Genomic DNA, 22,116 nt, shown 5'->3' on the forward strand with positions numbered 1-22,116 from the left:
CGAAGTTTGAGCCAAAAAGGAGATGAAGACTCGAAGATCAACGTGCTCCAAATCCAAACTTTTTCAGATTAAATCGAAGCTCTCAACGCCCTCTATCTTTTTAACAAAGGCCCTAGGCTAGATTCACACTCTAGGGAGATCAATTCTTAGAGAGAATGTAAGTTTAGAGAGAGAGAGTCTCGGATCTAGGGTTTGAAAGAAAAAGAAAGTGAAAAAGTGATGTCAAAAACGCTACTGTCCGCTGATATAAAACACGCTCGCTCGAGCGAAGCCTTTGTCGCTCGAGCGACCAGACACAGAAAACTCTCGATCGAGCCAAGAAGTCCTCGCTCGAGCCAAAAACTCAAAAGTGCGCTCGAGCGAAAGAATGCTCGCTCGAGCCAACAACACAAACCCTCAGGTCTGCAACCAAAAGCACGCTCGAGCGACAAACTTCTCGCTCGAGCGAAGAACAACCAGACCGCTCGAGCGAAGAAAGCTCGCTCGAGCCAAGAAATGCAACTCTCAGGTCCAGAACCAGGTGCAAGCGCTCGCTCGAGCGAAGCCACTCTGGCTCGACCCACCAGACACGAACTCAACTCTCGCTCGAGCAACCAACTCCTCGCTCGAGCGAAGGTCCAAAAATCTGGGCAGCAGCACTAGGCTCCCAAACTCAACCAACCTGTAACAAACCTACCCAACACATCCTATAACTCAATATACAAAGTAAAAAGGATGCAAACAAGATAATAAACAATTACCAACATCCACGGACACGTGTCCGGATCACTGTACAACAAGGGTAAACCCGGGATCGCTATAGAAGCTACTGCCGGCCACCTGCCGGCCAAGGATAAAGCAATGTCGGCCACCAGTGAAGCACTCCCGGCCACTAGTGTGTTGCATCACCATTCTGCAACAAAGCTCAAACTATAGGAAAATGGAGGATCTCCCAAGGGTATGTGTGTACTATGCCACTGCTTATCATCTTAAAACATCAAAGGAGATGCACCATTGGGTCCAAAACCATCAATCAAGCATCTCAATGCATGATGGCCAAAGATCCAACTTGCACAAATTCAATAAATGCACAGCAAACAAGACACTAAGACCACTACCTTATCATGGATGATCAAAGGCAATGGAGACAAAGGGGATTGGTTCATTTTCATCACTTTGAGTATGAAATGGGCCAATCCACCTTGTGTTCAATATAACGTCTGATTGAACACAATGCAATGCAACTCAACAATGCTTATCTTGGCATGTTTTACTTAGCTCAATTCTTGTTTACACATTTTAGGATTACCAAGTAATTCCTTAATTGGTTATGTCCAAATGTGAAAGTCCTCTAATGAGACAGAGGTCAACCAAAAGAATGGTTTAAGTCATAGGAGAGACCGTGCCTTTGACTAGGAGGAACCCTCAAAGAGGGTTAAAGCCATTTAAGCATAAGCCTCAATCCCAAGCTTGAACACAACTTTAGGACCAACCAACCCTCAAAACAAATCAAAAGATGAAGAAATGAGGGAGGTGGCAGATTTTCAGGGCTGAAATGGCATGAAAAATAGTGCTACAACATGCAAACAACTCATGTACAACATGTTGAAAGACTTAGGCATTAAAACTAGTGAAGGGCTTTACACTAGAACCATGCAATATCAAACCCAAATAGTCAAACTAGCTCTTGACAGACCTCAAACATGCCAAAATAATGGTCTAAACATGCTGAGATAGAAGCTCAAAAGACTAAGAGAACATGCACACATGTTAGCCCATAAGCAAGGCATAATACACCACCCTCAAAAGCAATGAAGAAGTGAAGTATATAAGGGTATGAAAGAGGCATATGCACTGAAATCATGTGTGAAATGATGCCATGTCATGCAAACAACACAAGCAAAGCATGCTAGAGGCCTTGAAACTCAAGGCTAGTCAAGGACCTTTACACTACAACCATGCACAACAAGTCTCACATGGCCAAGACCACTCAAAACAGAGCTAAAGCATGCTAAAATAATGGCAACAACATGCTGAAGTAGAGCTAACACCCCCTCCTATTTTGGTCCTCAAAACCAACTTTCTATCACTGAAATACCTCTGAGTTTCAGTGGTAGAAAGGCCAAACCAAGGGTGTTCCAAAAGCTTAAGAAGGTGGCTCAAAAGGCTTTACAAGCCAAAGAGCCAAGGGAGGTAACCACCCCTAACCGACCAAGACCCAAGCCAACATTTTACAACCTTAAAAATAGAAATTTTTAGAGGTGAAAACCAACTTCAAAGTAGCATACAAAGATGGCTAAGCTATGAACTAGAACAAAGCTTAAAACAGGCAGGTTCTCACCCTTGAAGCACAACAGCAAAACAAGCAAACTTCTGAGCCAAAACCAAGCCAAAACCACTCCAAGGAGCTCAAACAAGGCCTCCAAGATCCGCAACACTAAGGTGAAGGTGTTTGGCTAAGGGTGTTAGTGCAAAGGTGAAGAGAAAACACACTTTCAAGCACAAAATGTAGAGAGAGAGTATTCTAGAGAGAGAGAGAGAGAGAATTCTAGCTCAGCTCAAACTTGTGTAACCCTTTGCATGCATATAGATGAGCTCTATATATAGAAGATACAAAAGCTTCTTGAAGAGATCCAGCCATTCACGTGGGTGAAGATGGGCTCATCTGTGCAAATAGCTGTCAAAATATCAACAAAAATATCTTCTGAATACACTAGTGGCCGACCGACCATCAGTGGTGGCCGACAGTGCCTCATTGATGGCCGGCAGGCCTCATCAATGGCCGACATTCGAAGATGCATGGCCGGCAAAGCCTAATCATGGCCGATAGTGCACCAAACACAACAATATGGAAGGACCAAGTCATGGTCCAAAAATGAGAAAGAATGGAAGCAGGGTTTGGACCTGTGGCGTTTCGCCATGGATTTCGAGTGCTCAACGAGCAATCACACTTGTCACTGGATGTACCTGTGAGGATATCCAAGTCTTGAGGATGGTCAAAAATGGGGTATCTATAGTTGCTCCTCTTTGACAGAACTCGGAAGTCATGAAATGACGGGATTGAATGTCAAAGCCCAGAGACGACCCATTTTTGACAAGGCCAAAGACTTGGACAGACATTCAAGATAACAACATAGATGCGCCCGCAGGCTGGGCCAAAGTGCAAATGATATGCACGATGCCAAACATAACTTATGATTATGCAAAGAGGGCTATAATGAAGCATTTATGCAAAATAAATACAACATTTTAAGCAAATCGACAAGTTACAGCAATCTCACTCATGAGAAAGAGTAAGCAAATAACTATGCAACGCATGAGAATCATAAGTTGAACCGTATTTCACACAGAAATGATGTAAGAAAATTATGCAATCTTCACTGCGCCTCACACAAGGAAGGCCCAAAGCAACTGTCAGGCATACCCGAAGTCTCAAACGAAACACCTCTTAGCGTACCACACGTGAGAGGGGAAAAGGAAGCACCTCTTAGCATATCACACGCGAGAGGTGAAAAGGAAGCACCTCTTATCGTATCACACATGAGGGGTGAAAAGGGAGCACCTCTTAGCGTATCACATGCGAGAGGTGAAAAGGATGCACCTCTTAGCGTATCACACACGAGAGGAAGCACCTACAAGAGGTTGATGTAGACATCGAGCGTACCCAAATGTCTCTAACCAACGAGAGGTCGGTGTAGACACCGGGCGTACCCGAATGTCTCTAACCAACGAGAGTGTGGTGTAAGCACCGGGCATACCCAAATGCTTCTAACCAAAGCAAGGGTGTGGTGTAAGCACCGGGCGTACCCAAATGCTTCTAAGCAAAACAAGGTGTTCAAAGGAATGGAATGATCTTACCCGGAATCTCTTTGAATGAACCGTACATAAAATATCGTCTGGTTGCACCAGCTTCAAATGAACCGTACATACAATATCGTGCCTGCATAAGAAGGAAACTTTACAGGTACAACGCAATACAACTGCATATCTCTTGCGAGACAAATGATCATAACACAATGTTAAAGGCATGCCCAATGTACAACGTGCAAGAAACAAAACAGAAACATATTCAATGTAAAATGATCAACAACGCATATGGTATAACATGCATGTACTATACAACAATTCAAAATGTATATTCAATGTAACGAGTACGAATGTACACACATATTCTTATGCAAACATGAGAGTATGCGATGAAATGCAGCGCAGCATGTATATTCAAAGCAACATAACAACAATGCATATTCAATGCAACGTGCAAATTCTATACGATGACAAGAGCATGTTTGCTAAAGACGACTCAAAGGCAACTTCCGATTTACCTCTCGGAAGAGTTGCAACACGTTAAAAAGGATACACCTTGTTTTCATTGATGAGCGATGACCCTCGGGTATTGGAATGCAATTCTGGGCTTCCGCGGAGGCATTCTGAATCAAATTTTGAGCACACCTTGCATTTCTTGAGATCTAAGGACACAAATCAAGGCCAAAGATGCAGGGGGAGCTGGTGGGAGCCTGCCGGCCATCAGGGGAGGGTGCCGGCCATCAGTGGCCATTGCCAGCCACCAATGCAACACTACCGGCCACCAATGAGGTAGTGCCGGCCACCGATGGCAGTTGTGGACATTTTGGTCTTTTCAACCGTGGGTCTTTAAGTAAAGGCCAAGCTTCTTCATTTCCTCACAACCCCTTGCACAAAAACTTCCTCCCTCGCTCCTTAGGTGCTTTTTCTCTCTAGATCCGTGTGTTCTACGTGTTTTCCAACACTCTAAACAAACTTTATTCGCTAAAACCCTCTAGTTCTCTTCACTTTGAACCGATCAGAATTTGATTTCGACACTTCTTTCGTCATTTCCACCGTTCTAGGTTGATTCCCCTCGAGTTTCTTCCAAGGTTGGTACACTTTTCCCAGGTTTTGACTTTCTTTGACTTTTTCTCTCTCCTAGGGTTTGACTTTTGCAAAGTTTCACCCTTTCCTTCATTTTTGCTCATTTTTGTTTCTCTTGCACCTATTTCAGATGGCTGATGATGTCCCACATGACGGGTTTTCCTTGCACTTCCTCCAGTAAAGCTTGAGGCAGACTTTGCGGCCGTGCCCAAGGCCGAGCCTGAGCCTTTACCACCGAGCATGCACCATTTTGATCTGGCACCGTATCATCTAGAGACTCACATAGTGCCTACAGCAGAAACCATCAAAGCCTTCACTAATTTCGCTGAGGATGCACCTAATGACCTTCTATTGAGAGAGTCGGCATCTCACTTGTCGGCTATCGCTGTGGAGATATGAACATTGTTCTTCTGCAGTACTCCTCTTAACTGTTTGCATTTCTTCTACTGTTTTGATCTGATTACATAGACTGCCCTGATCCAACTGTACAAACATCATTGCCTCATATTCAACTGTACTTTCAACTGTGCTTTCAATATTTGATTTGACTACATCACATGCATTGCCACAAGACGGGTCTCGCTCTTTCAGAGGCTATGGCATGAGGACAGCCTGGGACTGGTACGGCGAGCTCCTGGCTAGGGTCCGCGATATCATCAACGAGACAGGCTTTGGTATGTTTTTCTCCTACTTGACATAGATTATAGCAAGTCGCCCTCTCTTAGGGGCTTTGGTGGAGAGGTGGTGGGATACCACCAACTCCTTCCATTTCTCCACTACAGAAGAGATGACGATGAGCCCTTACGACTTCACCATGATCACTAGCTTAGCCATAGGAGGTGATCCAATACCTCTCGACCCTGACATGGGAGAGTGGGAGGCTGCATGGACCGTACTGCTTAGGACATACCCATCGACATCACGAGCAGGTATGGTCCGATATAGTTGGTTCGAGGAGCGGTTTAGAGGAGAGGAGCCCGAGACATTTAAGGAGGTAGAGCAGTATGCTAGGGGCTTTCTCAGGTTCCTTTTCGGCACCACCTTGTTCTCGAATAGGTGGAATACCGTAGGCTTGTACTTGCTGAGCGCATTAGTAGTACTTCAACGAGTTCAGTTCTACGATAGGCATGGAGCTGGACTCACCACTCTGTACGGATACATGAGCTCGACTTCTCGCAAGAGCGGGACCTTGATAGGTGGCTACTGGCGAGCTTGGGAGGTACACAACTTAGTTCCCCCTTTCCCTTCACATTTTGTACTTAACATTTCTTACTTTATATTTTGTTCAACACATGTACTGCCTGCCTTGTTTTTTGTATCTGCTCATACACTGTATTGATCAAATTTCCTTGAAGCTGTGGGTGTATGCATACTTCCCGGCTCTTGCTCTAGAGCCTGTAGAGGAGACGCCAGCGACAGTCCCATTTTCTCCAGTATATGACAGCCAGCTCTTGTAGACCGCCCGAACTTCCTTCGTGCGCCCCCCTTTCGGAGAAGGCGCGAATTAGGCTCTAGCTACTACAGTTCGGACTCCTGTCACTGTTCTGAATCTAATCTCACAAACTGCAATGTAAGACTGATAAATCACCAAAGCGTCCAAATCTGGAAAATTGTTTTGGAAAATTGATTTTAATCAAAAAGCGCCAAACATAGACTGCTTTGCCAGATTTCAGAGTCGCCACCTAAATATTTTATTTTGAGAAATTTAGGAAACCCTGACTCGTGCCAAAGGCCACGTGTCTGTCATCACCAAAGTTGCCTCGGCTCGGGAACTTGGGTACGAGAGGGGAAGGTCATGAAATGAGCACCCTCGCTTGCCCGATCAAAGGATCGAGCTTTACTAAGCATGATATGTTGCTTTAAAAACACATGTGTTCTTATTCCGATTATTAATCTAACTTTACTATGTGATGTGCACAGCATACAAGTATAGACTCAATCACGAGAATTGGAACAAAACAACTCATGTTTGTTTCTGAAAATGGTTTAAAAGTGCTACTCGCAAGTAGGCTAAAGCATGGATTTGCCACCCTCAAGTGGGCTTAGAAAACATGATTTGCCACAAACAAGTGGGCTTAAAACTCACATTTGATGAATTGTTCCAATTCAAGTAATGAAGCCTTCACCCACAAGCATTCATGTAGTTAATCATTTAAGCAAATAGCCTCATGGCAAGCATGCTATCATGGCAACACTCACACTCATGCAAGGATGTTAAAGCAAAAACATTTACAGTGTACTCTAAGCCAAAACAGAGAACTAGTGAGAAATCATGCATGATCCTAGCTATGTTAAGATACCTAATGCAACACATGCAGAAATGCAACTAAATAAACTCGGCTATCTAAAATGGCATATGAATACAACACTTTGATAACATGCTTTAAAACACGTATTCAAGTAAGTGTATTGAAATACAATACAGTTTGAATGATGCGCCGAGCCCGGTGCACGCAAGACAAATGAATGATGCACGCATGCAAGCATAAGGTATGCTAATTGAAAATGACCCTAAACTAACCATCGAAAGCGGTTAAGTAAAAAGGAGAAAGACGTGGGGTTGGAAGACATTCACACACACACACACACACTTATTACAACATTGTGCCCTCTCGATGGAGGGTCCGAATAAATTAGCTAACTAGCTACGCTAATTAAACTAACTATTACAACAATTAACTAATTAACAAATTAATTAAATTAATTTACCAAAACCATTCTAACTAACAAATAAAGCAATGAAATGTGTTGCCACAGCTCTGTTTTGGAATTAGAAGATGCATACCTCGGTTTCTCGCCTCGAAAAGCTCTCTGGTTTGCTCTCAAGAGGCTCTGTTTGCAGGGTGTCTTCCAGAGCTTGCTGCTGAATCTTACCAAAATAATGCTGGGGAGTGCACCAGTGGCCTGCTGGACATGAGAAGCTGCTGCTGACCATCTGCCGGCCAAGGGTGGGTATCTGCCGGTCCACAATGCAAGGGTGCCAGCCATCAATGTGACACTGTTGGCCAGTGGTGTGCTGTGACACCAAACTGCAACAGAGCACAAAACAGAGGAAATGGGGGTCTCCTAAGGACATGTATGTGCTATGACACTCCTTATCATCTCAAAACATCAAAGGAGAGGCATTATTGGATCCAAAACCATCAATCAAGCATGCAATGCATGATGGCCAAAGATCCAACTTGAACACATTTCAATACATGCACCAATAAGACTCAAAGGTCCACAACCCTATCATGAATGATCAAGGGCAATGGAGACAAAGGAGATTGGCTCATTTTCATCACTTCAAGTATGAAATGGACCAATCTACCTTTGTGTTCAATATAACGTCCGATTGAACACAATGCAATGCACATAAAACATGTTTATCTTGCATGTTTTACTTGATTCAATTTTGTTTACACATTTTACATTACCGATTAATCATTTAACCAATTAAGTCCAATGTGAAAGTCCTCTAATGGGAAAGATGGCCTCAGCCACAAGCACCTTGAGCATGAAAGAAGCCTCATGCTTTTGGTTAGTAGAAACCCTCAAGAGAAGGCTAAAATCATTAGGCATGAAAGCCTCAATTTCATGCTCAAGCCAACAAGGGGCTCAAGACCACTTTCAAAGCAAAGTCACAAGTGAAGAATGGAGTGATATGGAAAACATTTCAGTGCTGAAATAGGATGCTAAAGACACTAAACCATGCAAGCAACGCATGCACAACATGTTAAGGGACAAAGGCATTGAAACTAGTGACAAGCATTACACTAGAGGCATGCAATATCAAACTCAAATGGCCAAACCAGCTCTGGATAGAGCTAAATCATGCTAAAACAGTGGCCTAGATATGCTGAAACTTAGGCACAAAAGGCAAGAAAATCATGCACACTTGTTGGCTCGCAAGCAAGGCATAAGGCTCAACTCTCAAACACAATTAAAGAGTGATATACGTGAGAGTATGACAGTGATATATGCTCTGAAACAACATGAGAAATGATGCTATATCATGCAAACATCACAAGCAAAGCATGCTAGAGGCCCTAAAACTCAAAGCTAGTTAAGGCATTTGCACTATAGCTATACAAAACAGGAGCCATATGACCAAAACAACCCAAAATAGTCCTAAAACAACCTAAATGGAGTTCAAAAACATGATTGAAATAAGCTAAGGATGGCTAGACTTAGAGGCCAAAACAATAGCACATGTTAGGCAATTTGGCATAATTGCACTACAAGCATACAAAGCAAGCTTCATATGATCGAGGCCACTCAAAACAGAGTTCAAGCATGCTAAAATATGAGCAAAAACATACTGGAGTGTAGCCAAAATAAGCTAAAATAATAGGCCAAAACACCAAGTATTCTAGGCTAGTGAGCAAGATTGCACTACAAGTGCAAAAACCAAGCAAGAGGTGACCCCACCAACCAAAATCAGAGTTAAAGCATGTCAAAATAACACCAAAAACATGCTTGAACTAAGCTACAAAAGAGTAGAAAGATGGGCTAACTCATTAGGCATGCTAGGCCAACAAGTAGGATTACACTACAAGTGCAAGATGCAAGCAACAAATGGCCAAACCAGCCAAAAATAAAGTTATAACATGGCAAATCAGTGGCAAAAACATGCTTAAACCAAGCTTCAAAAGGGTAGAAAAGCATGCTCATTTGATAGGCCATTAACACATGCAAATAAGACAAGAGGAGGGGGGACCACCCCCACCCATTTTGGACCTCAAAACCACTTTTCCACCACTAAAATTCCTCTAGAATTCAGTGGTAAAAAGGGCCAAAAAGTTTGGTTTGAAAGCCTTGAAAGATGGCACAAAAAAGCTATACAAGTGAAGGAACAAAAGGGAGAGACAACCCCCTAACACAAAATTGGCCTAAACAATCATTTTTAGGACTAAAAAATAGAGTTTTCTTTAGTTCATAACCAAGCCAAAAACAGTTTGCAAAGGTGGTAAAACAAGTATGCAAAACAAAGCTTTAAAGGGACAAGTGCTTACCCTTGAAGCACAGTGGCAAAACAAGTGCAAAAGAGGCACCAAACCAAGCTTAATCCTCCTTTTAGAGCTCAAACAAGGCTCCAAGTAAGCTTTAAGCCACCTTAACCCATAGATGAACCACTTTCATCCGGGATGTCTAGGCAAAAGAGAGGTATTTCTCTACTTACATGCACAAAAGGCAAGAGAGAGAGAACTCTACAGAGAGAGGCAGAGATTTTTGATCCAAAATTGTAGAGAGAGAGAGCTTTTAGAGAGAGAGCCTCCCCAAACTTGTTAACCTTCAAAATGAGAGATATAGCCTCCATATATAGCAAAAACAAGAGCTTGGTCGAAATATATGAGTTGCGGCTTGTGTAGAACAGCTGGAGGGAAAAGATCTGCAAAATATCTGATTTTTGACATTGTTGGCCGGCCGGCCATCACTGGTGGCCGGCAGGGGATCATTGATGGCCGGCACCCTTCATCAGTGGCCGCAAAAAATTCTGCTTTCTAGGTCTAACTTCAAATGGGCATAACTCCTTCATCTGAACTCCTTTGCAGGTAATTCTAGTGTCGAAATTGAAGCCCCGGAAGTAAGCTTTCCAATGGTGGCAGACTTACATCAAAATTCCAAGTCTGCTAAGAGTTATGCCTGTTTTGGTGAAGCCGCTCAGTTTTGGTCCTAACCAAACTGATGCCCAACTTCTCCTCAACTTGGTTTCTTCTCTCCTCTCCTTTTTTCTTCAACTCCAAACCCCTAAGTAAGGTGTTTTGAAAGATTTTGCAAAGAGTTCACATCTCTTTCATTCATTTCCACTTTGTCCTTTCTTGGTTTACCGAAAAGCGCAACATTTAACAAAATACGAGCATCGGAACATCGTAGAAACTTCTTTCAAAAATGTTTTGAAAGAGAGAGTTTTAAGGTCTAAAAATCATTCAAAATAGCTTTGGTTCACAATGGGGTGTAAGGTGGATTTGACTCTCTTCTCTTACCGAAGAAATTGACTCTTTCACTGCACATCTTTCATCACCAAGCAAACCATCAGTGGCGTCCAAGTCTTACGGGTGATCAAAAATGAGGTGTCTACCCTCCGCTATAGGACCCGGGAGAACTTCATGTTTTTTCGTCAACACTTCGACACGGTCGCGGCGCATGAGGTAACCCAAAACAAAATCATTCTGCTTTTTCAACTTGATGCACACATTAGCCAGTTGACACCAATTAATCATCAGTTCATTCTCTTATTTTTCAGATCACATGGCAGCCGTGGGATGAGATACCGTCGGAGCTCAGATTACAGTATGATACAGCTCGGGTCATCGCCCACTATCATATTCTCTTCGAGGGCCCGATCTGCCATGCTTAGTTCTTGAGCGAGCGCTTCACACACCAGCCTTTAGGACTGCCTACCCCGTTCATACCGACAGCACGTCCAGCATCAATGAGAGAGACACACAGACTTTCTGTCGACCAGGTGATCTAGTTTATGGCAGGGCTGGAGACGGAGTACTTCCGTGCAGAGGTTGACTACGCGACCTTCATCCAGACTTATCTGATGCCGCCTCTATCCGGCGTTCGCGAAGGTGAAAGAGTGAGAGCTCCAGCTGTGAGAGAGAGAGGCAGAGAGGCCAGAGCGACCAAGTCCCGTGGCATGAGAGATTCTAGGCAGAGGCAAAGAGCAGGATAGCCAGAGCTGCCTACTACACTGACTTGCTAGAGACGTACTGGAGAGACTTATCAGATTCCCATTGAGCCCGCACTTGCTGGTCACGAGCTTGTCGGAGTTCGAGGCCCGACCCCGGTATGTTCCACACTTTACATTTTTCACATTAAATTCATTTCAATTATGCTTTATAGACCACTGATCATCTCAATACCTTTACAGGCATCCATAGAGTACACCGAACAGGCTCTTAATCTAGCATCTGCTCTGATGGGGATGGTTCAGACAAGCATGAACTTGCTCAGCCTCTACAGGATTCCGGTGAGTTTCTTCAATTTGTACTTCATGCCATGAAAGTCTCTGCCAACGTATTAGCATTTCAACTATTCCACACTACACTGATCTGACTCATCGCATCAAAACACTACACAGATACACTGCCCCCATACACTGTACACATACATTGCATCAATACACTGCATCTGATATACATCATCTGATATACACCACAACTAACACATTCTGACAAATTGCCCTTTTCAGATCCCTTTCCAGACCCCAGCTCCACCGGATGCCCCAGCAGGAGCCACAGCAGGACCTTCAGTTCCTCTCCCAGCAGCAGACATGAGAGCGAAACAGGCTCAGACACACAGCCGAGGTAGAACTAGAGGCGTCCGCCGCGAGAGTGGCCCTTCAGAGCCCATTCTAGGCGATGATGATGATAAGACGAGCGAGGAGGCTGAGACAGCAAGTCCACAGTCAAAGTCATCAGAGGGTGGAGATAACGAGGGTTCCCGGTCAGGCTCTGATCTGGCTTCAAGCAGCGGTGCCGATGGTGATAGTGCTCCAGAGTCCGCTCCGCTGAGGAAGTGGACGAAGAGGGCCTTTCGATCTTGAGATTTGCTGGCACTGATTTAGATGATTTTTGCTTTGTTTTCTTTTTGCTGGTAGTGTTAGCACATTGTACAGCCTTAGGCAGTTTTATTTTTTGAAAACTTGTACTCTTTTGTAAAAAGTGATCATGATGGAATGAAAACTCAGCTTTTGCTTAAAACGTGTTGCATTTTGTATTCTGAGCATCGCATAACATCGCATAGCATGAAAATGAGATTGATCTTTTGAAAACTGCACAGTCAAAATGCATTGTCTTAATCAGGTAGTGAACCAACTAACAATTGAAAAGAACAAAACAACTCGATAAACTACATACGGCCTTGACAGGCTAATTAATGTAAATACAACTCGATAAGCAAATTACAATAACTCGATAAACAAAACAAAGATGATTATGACTCGATCATCAAAACGAAGACTACCACGCCTTAAACAAAGCACACCCAAGTCCAAAGGGACCAAAACAAGACCCCAAAAGGTACAAATAACAGAACTCTGCTACAGCCAACAACTGGATCTTCACAAAGAAGGTCGGGAAGCCTGAGGGAGGGGTTGCTGGCCATGGAAGATGGCCTGCCGGCCATCACCTCCCTCTGCTAGCCATTATGAGCCACTGCCGGCCATTAATGAGGCACAGCAAGCCATCGATGGCAGATCCTCCGAAACGCCGACACCTAGCCTCCACTCACTGCCTTATCTTCTACAAAGGCTCCAGCTTCATGATTTCTTCATTTCAGCTCTATTTTTTCCCTAAGTGGAGCCATTCTTTGCCAAAAACCTCTCACTTTGGATTGCAACTTTGGATGGCTTGGAAAAGTTGAATTTTTTGGGTTTCGAGATAAATGCCCTATTCCCGCTGAGCCGCACTTTGCTGTGTTTTCCATTCCTCCATGCCGCGGCTAGATGTTGGAATCCGGTCACACATGTTTTTAGCTTTGGGGGACAAGAGATATGCCCACAATTGAAGAATTCCAAGCTTTGTTGGAATTTTGGCGTGACGAGGAAATCTTGTCCCAGTCTCGTTTCGGCCACATCCAAGCTTTAGAAAGGATATGTGGACCCACTTTGCATGATGCTCAGTCCCTAGTCCACAACGGGGAATTGGATATTCCGAGCTTGATTCATCGGTTTTCTGATGCCGGTGACCATGGCGATCGTGTTTGGCAAGGTTTTCGACGATATGCCCTTTGCTTGTGCATGTTGCCTCACTTCCTACTTGCCCTTAGCTTCGGAGGATCTAGCGTCCGTTTGATTGAAGTTGCCGAAGGCTTGAAGGAGGTAAAAAGTTGCATTGGCATGACGTTAGCCGAGACTCTGATGGGTTTGGATGCCTTCCGTTGTCGGGAGGCAACCATGTTCGCAGGAAGTCCACTACTCTTACAGGTAATGTCTCCCACCCTTCTCATATATGTATTTCTCACATCACTTGGCCTTCATTCTCTATTTTTCTCTCAAAACTCTTTCTCACTTTTTCTCTCCACGTACGTCTCTCTATTCTTTAATCTCTCTTATTTTTCATCCCTCCCCAGATATGGCACATGGATAAATTGAAAGTAGTGGACTCTTGTCCTGCTTATTCAACACGTGACTATTTCTTTCGCCCATGGCTAGTTGATGCCCCGAGTGAAGCATGTTGGCGCGAATGGATGTGCACTCGATCTGTTGTTGACATCACTTAGCGTTGCCCTTGGCTTGATCTACCTGAGATGAGCTACAGCATGTCCCAGCAGCCTGGCATTCAACTGATGGGCCTGACACACTGTGTGTTCTACTTCCCATTTCGGTTCTAGCGTCAGTTCGGACACGACCAGACTTGCCAAGAAAAAGGAGTGGAATACCCGACTTCCTATCCGATCAAAGGCTCACAACTAGCTCGGTATTCCACTGCGTGGAGGACAAGAGAGCTTCTGGCCCCTTCTCCCAATTTCAGTTGTGCCCTTTCTGGCGAATGCATAACTTGGCTTGAAGATGAGGCACAAACTGGGCCTACTTTGGCATCCGAGGCTTCCACAAGCTCTGAGAGGGGGCGCAGGAACACCTGACTTGACTATGTCCCAAGTTTATTGCTTTAATCTGTACTTTCAAGTTTTCTTTTGAATGTAATAAAAAGCAACTTCAATTTGTATCGAGAGTCAGAGAACTCTGTGTTGAAATCAATTAAATTGAAGGTTGTGGGTACTGAAAATTTTTCGTTTGGTCCAAAAATGGTCTAAGTTGTAAAAACATTAATTTGAACAAAATCAATTTTTATTAAAACTTTTCAAAACCATTTTCGTAATGGATTGCAACTAGACACACCCAAGATCTATTGCTGAGATGTACAACCCCAAATCCGATAACTGGAAAGTTGCCCCTTATCTGAATAGCACTGCACTGTAGCTCACAACCGAACTCTTGAATGCAGAAAAGACAAAGATGGCCAAAACAATCACATGGACAAAGTTGATTTGGAAGTGTTTATGGCTGGACTTCAGAATGAAGTTGCCTACGTATCCCAAAGATGGGAATCAAGCCTTACGTAGTTCGGTGTGGGTTTACTCGGGTTTTAACACTCTCCTTTTGTGCTCTAACTTTTGCCAAGGCCGCCCTTTCTGGGTTTCAACCTCGCGAGCTCAGTTTTTCTTATTTCAAATTTTTTGTGCTCTAACTTTTGCCTATGTCGCCCTTTCGGGTTTTCGGCCTAGCAAGCCACTCAGGGGTAGTATTTCTTCAACTTGTCCATGTTAACTGGTTTAGAGAATTCGAGGCTATCTAAATCCATTAGAACGAAAGCTCCACCCGACCAGATAGATTTGATGATGTAAGGACCAATCCAATTGGGTCTGAACTTGCCCCTAGGGTCGTGGATGGGAGCTCGGTTGTCTTTGAGCACCAAATCTCCTTCTTTCAGATTCCTAGACTTAACTTTCTTGTTGAAAGCCCTGGCGATTCTGCGTTGATAACCTTGAATGTGGTATAATGCTTTCAGCCTTCTTTCATCGAATAGCATAAGTTCTTCAAACCTACTTTGCTGCCAATCTGCTTCCACTGTTTGGCAATCAGCCATCACCCGCAATGATGGAACCTCAACTTCGATCGGCAGAACAGCCTCCATCCCATAAACCAGAAACATGGAGTTGCCCCAGTAGATGTTCGAATTGATGTCCTGTAACCCCAAAGAGCAAATGGCAACTTATCTGGCCAATCCCTGTATGTTTCCACCCTCTTCTACAGAATGTTCTTGATGTTCTTGTTGGCGGCTCAACCGCTCTGTTGGTTTGTGGCCTATATGTGGATAACTTATGAAAAGCCACGTTGTACTTCTCCAACAAGTCTATCACTTCCTTCTTGAAGTGGAAACTATTATCCGAGATGATCTCATTCGGGACTCCATAGTGACAGATAATGTTGTTCCTGATGAACTTAGATACATGTGATGCTTTCAGCACCGCATAAGATTGGGCCTCAACCCACTTTGTGAAGTAGTCTATCGCCACCAGGATGTACTCATGCCCGTTCGACCCCTTAGGAGTAACTGCCCCAATAACATCAATTCCCCAGACTGAAAATGACCATGGTGAAGTCATGTTGTACAACTTCAACGGTAGAATGTTCATACGATTTGCATAGATCTGACATTTATGGCATCGTCGAACAAAACTGATACAATCCTCCTCTATGGTTGACCAGTAGCATCCCTGTCTGAGAATTTTTTGAGCTAGCATCACTCTGCTCATGTACGCTCCGCACTCTTCTCTGTGGATGGCCTCCATCAGGCGCTTCGATTCTTTAGCATCAACACACAATTTATACATTCCCAGATGGCCCCTTTTGTACAATTTACCCCTGCAGATGATGAACTGAGCAGCCATTCTTCGTATCGCCCTTTTACCTTTGGCATTTGTTCCTGGCGGATAGGCCTCCTTTTCCAAGAAGTTCCAGACGTCAAAGTACTAGGGATTCTGATCTTGTGCTTCATCTATGGTGGCAATCAGTTCGTAAGTCGGCACATACCTCTGTTCAATGATGATTGGACACATCCGAACTGCCAAAGGGATGTCTATCATAGAAGATAAAGTTGATAAAGCGTCTGCAAACCTGTTGCTCTCTCTCTCTCAACAAATGTGTGAAGGTTAACTTCTCAAACCTGAGAATTAGGACATCCAGGGTTTGGTGATAGATTTTCATCCTTTCTTCTTTAACCTTCCAGTCTTCTTTCGCTTGAGACACAACCAAGTTCAAGTTCCCAATGACAACCAACCGTTTTACCCCTAGTTCCAGGGCGGCTTCTAAGCCAATGATACATGCCTTGTACTCTGCTTCATTGTTTGATACCTTGAACCGAAGTTTGAAAGCTAGGGGTATGTGGGAATTGTCGGGTGCTATCAGCAACACCCATATCCCATACCCATATTAATTAGATGCTCCATCAAAGTACATGGTCCAAATTTCTTCTTTAACCTACAGAATGGCCTCATCTGGGAACAGATACTCTACTGCTTCATCCCCCTCCACTGGGTGATCGGCTAGGAATTCTGCTACTGCTCTCCCTTTCACGAACTTACGAGTCATATACTTCAGATCAAATTCGGAGAGAAGAAGCAACCAACGACCTAGCCTACCCATAAGTGCTGGTTTCTCGAAGAGATATTTGATGGGATCTAATCTCGAAACCAGAATTATGGAGTGAGCTAACAGGTAGTGCCTCAACTTCCTGGTAGCCCATACTAAGGCCAAACAAGCCTTCTCAAGCGGAGTGTAACAGGTCTCATATTCCAGCATCTTCTTGCTCAGGTAATAGATAGCCTTCTCCACTTTATCCTCAAACTCCTGTGCAAGCAAGCAGCCCATTGTCTTGTCGATTACTGGCAAGTACAAAATCAACGGTTTCCCCGGCTCTGGCGGTGACAACACGGGTGGGTTCTGTAGATACTGCTTGATCTGTTCGAAAGCAACTTGGCATCGGTCATCCCATTGGAATTTCTTTCCTTTCTTCAGGAGACCAAATAGTGGTTCACAAGTCAAGGTTAATTTTGTAGTAAACCGTCTTATGAATTACACTTTACCCAGAAAGTCGCGCACCTCCTTTTCAGTCCTTGGTGGTGGCATTTCTAAGATAGCCTTAATCTTGGAAGGATCGACCTTAATGCCCCTTTGTGTAATCAAGAACCCCAGCATTTTCCCTGCTGTAACACCAAAAGTACATTTCTGAGGATTCAGTCGCAACCGATACTCTCTGATCCATTGGAAAAATTTCTTCAAGGCGATGTAGTGGCCCTCTCTTTCTTTGGACTTGACAATCATGTTGTCCACGTACACCTTAACCTCTTTATGGATTATATCATGCAAGATCGTGGTTGCAACCCGTTAATAAGTAGCCCCAGCATTCTTCAAACCGAACGGCATCACCCTATAACAATAGGTTCCCCACAGGGTGGTGAAAGCAGTCTTCTCCATATCCTCGAGTGCCATCAAAATCTTATTATAGCTCGAAAACCCATCCATAAACGAGAGCAACGCATGCCCAGCGGTGAAGTCCACCAATTTGTCGATATGCGGCAGAGAAAAGTCATCCTTCGGACTGGCTTTGTTCAGATCCCTGAAATCCACACATACCCGAATTCTGCCATCTTTCTTCAGCACCGAAATGATGTTGGCCAACCAAGTAAGATATTTAGATACTAACAGGAACCCTGCATCAATCTGCTTGGTGACCTCTTATTTGATTTTCAGAGCCCTGTTCGGGCGTATTCTCCAAAGCTTCTGCTTAACGGGTCGGGCCTCAAGGTCAAGAGGGATCAGGTGCTGTACAATCTCAAGATCGATTCTAGGCATGTCTTCATAGGACCACGCAAAAACATCTTTGAAATCTTTTAATAAAGCGACTAAGCGCTCGCGCTCCTCTGAAGACAACGTGGACCCGATCTGGACCAGACGCGGATCCTTCTCAGTACCAATATTAATTGAGGTGATTTCATCAACCAAAGGTTTTACAAACCTCTCCTGCTCTCGATCAATCAAATGTTTCAAAATCGAAGGAATTTCTTCCTTATCGTTTTCATCAAGTTTTGAAAGTCCTGATTAATGCAATAAACTAAAGGCACAGAAAAGTACTCAGAAGCCACAGCGGCGGTACCATTCTCATTAACAACTTCCAGTTCGTCTGATTCTTCGGTTACAACAGACTCAAAGGAAAATGAAAAAGACGACCTGGACAAGACAACGGCATCCGGGTTATCACTCCCAGGAATATCGGACTCTGACTCAGAAAAATTAGAATCTGATTTCGACTCCACAGACTCTGTGGAATCAGATTCCGGTTCACTACCTGACCCAAAACTGCTAGATAAAAAGCCTTCCTCGTACTACCAGACGAGGGAGGGTGCGATGGATGCATCGAGAATCCCAGAAACAAGGGCCCACAGCCGATTGATCCCCAATCATGGAGCCAGAAAAGTCTTTCCCTGAGCACTCTGGTATGATCTAAGGATCTGAGAAGAGACAAGCCAGTGCTACTCCCATTTCAAAATCTGTGCCATCAGACTCATCCTCTTTGCACTGCTCAGTCACAGCTGGTGGTTCAGTCTGCTCTTCTACAACTTCATCCCCTGGCAATTGTAAGTCGAAAAAGATCTCAAAACCCGGCAACCGTCGCCTGTCTAAATTCAGCCATGGCTCCAGAAAGTCACAAAACGGGAAATCTTCCCTCTCCTGGATGAAGCGTCCATTCAGGGTCCCTTGGATAGGTCTATGCACTAACTCATAGTGCTTCCCAACTTGTTTCTCCTTGGCTCTTCTAGCCATGTCTTTTCTCTTTCTCACCCAATCCTTTTTAGTAGGCGTATAGCCTAGACCAAAGGCATGGGGATTGTGTGGCACTTCGGCCAATTTAGCGATGCCCTTTCGGCCACTCCTTCCTAGTCCCATCCCGGGCACATGTTGAAGCTTGTTCATGAGGTAAACAGATTGCGCATTGACATACAGCCCCTCATCAACAACTAGGAGATCTTGCACTACCCTGAGCCTTAGCCAAGGTGAACCCAAACAGGAAAACATCCTCCTCGCCATGTACAATCTCCAGGATCGGCGTAGTAACCTCTGGCGATGGATGTATGGAAGAGTTGCCAAAAATAATTGCTACCCCCTTCCCATGGGGGTATTTCAATAGCTGGTGTAGGGTGGAAGAGACAGCTCTTACTTGGTGCAGCCACTACCGTCCAAGGAGTAAGTTAAAGGTGGCTGGAACATCCAGAACATGAAATTTGATATCCTGTTAGCCTGGGCCAACCTGAGTTTTGATCCGTACTGTCGCCATCACCTCCCGGCTGGTGTTGTCATAAGCCTGTATCACCTGGGCTGTTTGTGCGAAATCTGCGGGCTTTAACCCGATAGCATATGCCATTCGCGACGAACACACATTTATGGTAGATCCCATATTAACTAGGACAATCGGTATCCACTTTTCCTTACACTCCACAGAGATGTAGAGTGGCTTGTTACGCTCAGTGCCCTCGGGCGATAATTCTTTGTCTGTGAAGGTCAGAGTCGGTAAAGCTCCACCCAGGAAAACCAATCCTACCAACTGCTCGGGAGTCGTATCAATTGAAAGCTTGGCCTTGTCCATGGCTGAAATGACGGCTTGTCTATTCATCCTTGAGGCCATGAGCAGTCCCTAGATGAAGATATCTACTTGAATCTTTAAAGCTGCTTCAGTACAGCCTCCTCCTCTAACAGTCTATCCTTCTGCTTCTCAGCTTCCTTGTCTTTCCCGGATGCCTCCGGTTGGTCTAGGTGTGGGGGTTTAAAACACCGCCCACTCCGGGTCATGTGGTCGACTTCTTTAGTGTACCACATATCTTCCTGGAGATTCTGTCCCCAGTCCTCATTAGTATGGGCCAGACGCAAATCATCGTCTTCCCACCACATGCCCTCGACAACCGATAAACAACTATCCAGTCCCGCTGTAGTTGTTTCCGCGCTCACAGCACATTCTGTTCGCGCAGAGGCCTTGGCTTTTCTAGCCCTCTCATCAATCTCGATCCTCTCTTGTTCAAACCGCCTCAGCACAGCCTCTTGTTCTGTATCATCTGTACACAAACTGCCCAATTCCCGAGCAAAATTCTTTGTACCAGTGCTCTCTGGCAACTCTTCCTTGTTCTCAACCATTCCGGCCGCTGTACATGTTCTTGTTTCTGACTGCCCCTCTTTCAACTGAGACTCCTCGTCAATATCTGGCTCATCGTTGAGCCACCCTGTAGTATCTGTTGCTCTGTTCACATCAAACCAACCAACCTGCACATCCCCTAGGTCCCGCTCATCAAAGAACTGTAGGTTGCTGACATCCTCCTCAAGGTCGGCTAGGTCATTTGGCCCCTGACTCGGCCCGTCCTCCCGGACAACATGTACCTCTGCCCCAGTTGGCAACTCCACCCCTAGCCTAGCTTGATCAACTGGCGCAATATAACCACATGGGTTGTATGCTTCCTCAGTTATGCTCACAGTGCCCTCAGGCGTTCCCTCTTTTGTCATGGCCACCACCGTGGGTTCAGGTTTGGATATTGACGTGCTCATCATGCACAATTTTGTGCATTTCAGGATGAACAACTCAGGCTTAGGCAGGTGGGAAGGAGTGATGTATATGCTAGGGTCGTACAGGACGACCATGGTTTGGATCAGGTTTGCTTGCCTCGGTGGAGGAGGGGGGTTGTTATGTGGTAGGAGAGGGTTAGTGGTGACATTTGGCTTCTCAGGAGGCGCAATCACCTTGTTGTCGATAAGATCCTAGATCTCATGACGTAGTCTGAAGCAGAGGTCAACGTCATGACCATGCTGTTGGTGAAAGGCACAATACTTGGCTGGATTATGTGAGGGAGGGAGGCTATTTGGTAATGGGCGTGGTTCCAGGGGCTTCAGATGCCCTTTTCTAATCAAGACCCTCAAGGCCACTGATAGAGACATATACAGTGGAGTGAAAGTCCTCTGGCCCCTAGGCAGGTACTTTGCTGGTTGTATGATGGCTCCGGATGTGCTGGTGAAGGGTGTGGCTGTTTTTGGCGTGGTGGTGACCATGCTGACATCAGAAGTCCTTGCGGCTGCATTGCTACTTGTAGCTGCATTCGAACCGCGTGTAAACGCCCTCTTGGGCTACTCTTCTTCCTGGTCAATCAGACCTTGCTTCATAGTATCTTCAATCTGTACCCCTATCTCGTGAAGATTAGCAAAGGTGGAGAGGGGTAAGACAATCATTTTCTACATCAGCTTGGGTTGCAGATTCCGTACGACCATTCTTATTTGGTCTTTCTCAGTTGGCCTAGTTGGCATCATGGAGGCCTTAGCCCTCCACCAAGTAACAAAGTCAGAGAAACCCTCCTTCTACTCTTGTCTAGTTGCCTCAAGATCACGAGTCATGACCTCGATTTGAGTGTTGTACGAATATTGAGCAACGAAGGCCTCGACCATCTCTTCCCAACTTCTCTTCACTGAATCCTCTAGTTTGGCGTATTAGATGGCCGCAATACCTGACAGGGTCCAACCAAAAAGGGATAGCTTTTGCATTCTAGTCCAGCCCATCGGGCATAGAATATCTGAAAAGAGCCTCAAATGGACCATAGGATCGCCTGAATCGTCGAAGCGGTCTATGTGAGGCATTTTAAATCTGTCTGGCAATGTCACTGCCGAATTTATGTAACCGTCCTCTATGTCTGGGATCGAGTTAACTCCCTGAGCTCGCTTGA

Source organism: Camellia sinensis, chromosome 3, assembly GCF_055761805.1.
Source record: "Camellia sinensis isolate YWXY chromosome 3, ASM5576180v1, whole genome shotgun sequence".
Taxonomy (NCBI): domain Eukaryota; kingdom Viridiplantae; phylum Streptophyta; class Magnoliopsida; order Ericales; family Theaceae; genus Camellia; species Camellia sinensis.